Here is a 4,810-nt window from a genome sequence, read left to right as displayed (position 1 = left end):
TCGGGGAGGGCGCTGCGCAGCCGGCGGTGGGCGGGCCGGCGGGGGCGGGGCGCGGGCGGGGCACCTGGGGCCACCTGCACCCGCAGCCTGGGGCTCCGAGGGGCTCCCGCGGGCGGGGAGGGGGGTTCTCATCCCAAAGCAAAGGAAACCCTGACCACCCGGAGACTCGTTCCAAGTGTGTCTTCAACCAACCCGGCTTCACCCTTGGGCCCCTGCCCCTCCCCCCATCCCAGAGCTGTCCCCAGACACCCTGACCATCTCCTGACCCTGGAGGACCCTGGCCAGGTTGCTACCTCACCGCCGCCCACCCCAGCCCTCCAGACCCCTCCTCTGCAGGGTAGTGGGGAGGGAGTCCGTTCGTGTCCCCTGGCAGCATGGATCCCAGTGCAGGTTGCTGAGGCCCAGTGGATGGGACCATGACCACCCCCACCCCATCCCAGGTCAGTGTGTCTGGTCTCCCTGACACTGACACCAGCTAAGAGCCATCCCCTCTGGAGAGGTGCTGTGAGGCTCTTTGGAAGACCCACAGGGAGCCCCCTTCACAGCAGGAGGTGGGGGGCTCTGAGCATTTGGATTTTCCATCCCAGATCCTCTAGCTTGAATCAGGCTGACCATGGTCCTTCCAGAGCCCAGGTGGTCTGGGGGCTCTGGCAGGTGTACCCCTTGGACATCTACCCCCATATCCAAGATGGCTTCCAACACCTACGGCTTCAGGAGTATCCAACAAGGGGGCACCAGCAGAGCTGGGGGCAGTATCCTAGTAGTGTGCCCTCCTTCCGGTTCCCAACCTTGAGGGGCTTATGATCCAGCAGGGTGAAGAGGGAAGGAGTAAACACTGTTCCGGGAACTCAGCACCTACAGGGCAGGAAGGCTGGCGTGTGTGGGGCTTGAATGTGTCTTTACCCCATCCAGGCCCTTTAGGTGTAATACTCAGAGCAGCAGGCAGGGGAGAGGGCAGGGGGTTTGGGATCCCCAAGGAGCAGCCATCCTGCTGGGTGCAGGTGCAGAAGGCCGCTGGTTCACCCCCTCAGGGCACACCCTCTACCCATTAGTCCCTGGGGACCTGACAGTGTGGGTCCCTGGTGGGCCACAGGCTGGACTCCGATGCAGGGTTATGCCAGGCACAGAAAGAGCTCTGCTTCTCCCACTGCCACCACCTCCCCCATCCCCACATCACCTGTGCTGCCTTTGGCAGAGCAGTTGCCCAGCCACAGAGCCCCATTCATGCCCCCATGCAGCTCAGGCCCCCAAGGGCTGGCGCAGGACAGCCGGCCTAGAGCCGGATGGCGGCCGGGGGCTGAGGCCAGAGACACATCCGCTGCGCCCGGGCGCCTGGCACTCAGACGTTCCTGCAGGGAGGGGCCGCCCCTGCTGCATTCCCCAGTTGGCCCTGACCCAGGTCCTGCCACACCCGGCAGCTGCACCTGCTCCCCCGCTAGCCCCAGAAAATGCAGCCGAGGCGCGTCCCCTCTCTCCACCGGGCTGCTAAATGGTGGGAGAGCCTCTTCCCCCGAGGACTTGGGCCTCTCTGCCTCTCAGCTCCCACTGTGGACCCCAGATTCAGCATTGAGATCAACCCCCAGAGGGATGGAGCTGGGAGGTGGGGCCTTCGGGACGTGATTAGATCAGGAGAGCAGAGCCCGTGGGACCCAGTGACAGACTGTCCCATTGAGGATTTTTCAACCTTAGGATGGTGGGGAAACCATGCCCATCCAGTAGAAACCATCCTGTAGATTCCCACTGCTGGTCTTTTCCAGGGAGACCCAGGAGATGGCCGACACTGTGTTCTAGAACAGGCCTCGTGCCAGGCAGTCCTGCTCACCTGCAGGCTAACGTGCGTGTCCCAAGCGTGTGTGGCCACCTGGCCCCGCTGAGCTGTGCGTTCGGTCGCTTAAGTGTGTTCCATACATTCTGGACTCACGACATTTTCAATGTAAGCTCATTGTGAGCTGAGGAAGGTATGTCGTGCCCTTACAGTGTCCTTGTAAGAAGTGACACAGAGAGACGCACTCTCTCAGCCACATGAGCGCTGCCCCCCACCCCCTGCCCTGGGAGGTGCCTGTCCACACTCAGGAAGCCAGCATGCCCGCACCCAGATCGTTCTGGCGTCCAGGACTGTGAGAGACAAATGTCTGCTTCTCAGCCACCCAGCCTCCAGTGTTCTGTTCCAGTCCCCCAGGGGCACAGGGACCATTGTCCCAGTGGTTATGGCCAGAGCTGCTGGTTGCAAGTGGCAGAAGAGGACTCTGGCCACGGAAGGAGGAAGGAATTTGTTGGAAGCACGTCAGGCCTCCAGTCGAACCCAGGAGAGGCCGTAGAGTCCGTGGGAGTTTGGGGAGGCTGGGCAGTAGGGATGCACAGCACTGTCCCCGAGACCGGATGCCACCCCGGCCCCACACCGCCACACAGCTGGGCTTGGCAGCCATGGGACACGGCTGGCGCCCACCCAGCAGCCCACGGCCATGAACGACAGCTGCACCGCGGGCGGGCCACACAGCCCGGGGCCCCGCTGCCGGACATCGTGGCCTGGGATGCCACCGCTGCTGCCAGAATCTGTGGCCACGAGGCACCATCATCCCATCACTGGCTGTGCAGACACAGCGTCTGCCGCTTGAGGCTCCCCCCGACCCCCTGACCCCCTCCACTCACCACCTGGTGAACCCAAACCATCACGTGACATTCTGGTCTCAGTTTCCTCTTCTGGCCTCATTATGATGATGGGCCCCCATGTGCGACTGTGCGTGTGAGTGTCTCTGAAAATGGCCGTGGGTCACAAACACAGGGATCGTCAGGACCAGGCCCGGCGTCTCATCTTGGGCCTCCAGGAGCTCAGTGTGGCTGGGGACAAACACATAGCACCTGCCCCGTGTCCCCCCCCACCCCCCTTGCTCACTCATATTTCACAGCACCCCCTGGTTGGGGGGGGTTGCAGGGAGGAGGCCTGGCCAGGGGTGCACGGGCAGAGGGTCCGAGCACCACTCCCAGGCCCAGCCCCCACATACATCCCACGAGCTAAGTCGTGTCCCCCAGACCCATGGGTTGAAGCCCCCACCTTTCCATGTGGCTGTATTTGGAGATAGGGTCTCTAAGGAGGCAAGTCAGGCTAAGTGAGGTCAAGAGGGGGCGTCCCAATCCCACAGGACTTCAGCCTCACCAGTAGGGGGGAACACAAAGCCATCTCTCTCCCCTCTCCGGGCGCATGCACACAGGAGTCTGTGAGGACACAGCGCAAAGGCAGCCCTCTGTGGTCTGGGAGGGAGGCCTCACCAGAAACCAGTGCTGCTGAATCTTGATCTTGGACTTAAGCCTCCAGAATGGTGGGAAAATACATTTCCGTTGTCTCCTCCCCAGCGGGGCAGCCCAAGTCAACAGAGAATGGGGGTGATCCCTTGAAAAGATGGTGGCAATGATGCCCCCACAGCCTCACCCCTGGAAATGAGGCCATATACCCCGTCCATGGAGACCGAGTCTGCCACTCCACCAGTCAGCTGCAGGCTTTGACAAAGGAGGCACAGTGGGAATGCTCACAGACACTCTGAGAGCCCCTCACGTGAACAAGCCTATGCTAACCCGCAGGGTGAGAAGCCACACATGGCCTCGTCCCCACATGGTCCCAGCCAAGAGCCCATTGGCCCCCAGGAGTGGGACAGCCCAAGATCCACTGATGCCTCCAGCTAAGGGAAGAAGCCAGCCCAGCCCAGAAGAACCAACCAGAAGTCTCACAGACAAGCAGGCAGGGCGGGGGAGAGAGGGAACCCACGTTGGCACCCGTCACGGGGACCCCACGGCCTGTCGCAGGGAAGGGGATTGGAAAAGCTGCCAGAGGGGAAAAGGGTTTTAAGAAAGATCCACTGGAGTAAAGCAGATGTTCAGCAGCAGGCCCGGCGGCCATGGAGAACCTTCCAGCAGCCGACAGAAAGGAAGGACGCGGGCACGTCTGAGATTCAGGGACTGGGGAATGCCAACAGCTCTGTGGCCCACTGCCGAAGTTCAGACACTCAATTCATAAAAGTGCAAACTCTGTGACTGGCTCAAGAAGAAACAGAATTTTCCCTGAGGCTGGTAATGATTAACATACTGAACCATAGGAAAATGTCATCCTGCAAAGGAAATATGGGGCCCGGGGCATTTCATAGAGGAGTCCCCCAACTTTCAGAGAGAGATCATTCCAGCCTTATCCGGAGTCCTCGGGGAATAATAAAGAAGGCACACTCTGAAACTGATCCTGTGAGTCGTCTGAAGACAGCAAAGAAGGCCAATCTCACTCACAAGCCTGATGTGAAATCCTAAACAAAATACAAGCAGATGGTAAAAAGCTTGTAAAAAGTTCAGTGGGTGGGCGTCACCCTGGGGCCCACCAGGCCACACGCTATCAGGATAATTCAGAGCGGTGGTCTTGGAAGGGAGTCACCAGGGGTGGGGGTGGCGGGGCTAGACAGGAGGAGTGGATACTGCTTGTAGGTACGAGGGGGAGGTCCCTGGACCATGAAACAGAAGGTCCCTGGCTTGCAGATGGCTACTGTCCCCTGTGGCACTTCCGTGTGCCTGACTGTGTCCCATTTCCCCTCCTTCTAGGGATGCAGTCCTCTTGGGTCCCAGCCCGCACTCCCGGCTTCACAGGAACTTGATCACTTCTGTAATGACCCTCCCTCCAGATGAGATCCCATTCTGAGGTCCTGGGGCTGGGACTTCAAAATTTGAATTTTAGGAGGACATGGTTCACCCTGTAACATGGAGGTGACCCCCAAACGGGGTAGCCAGGGAAGTCAATATCCCAGTGTCATTCTCCTCCCTCCTCTGACCTGCTGGG

This window comes from Mustela putorius, unplaced genomic scaffold (genome assembly GCF_011764305.1).
Source record: "Mustela putorius furo isolate JIRA1106 unplaced genomic scaffold, ASM1176430v1.1 tig00000083_pilon_pilon_pilon, whole genome shotgun sequence".
NCBI classification, from domain to species: Eukaryota; Metazoa; Chordata; class Mammalia; order Carnivora; family Mustelidae; genus Mustela; species Mustela putorius.
Note: the sequence above shows the minus strand (reverse complement) of the source record.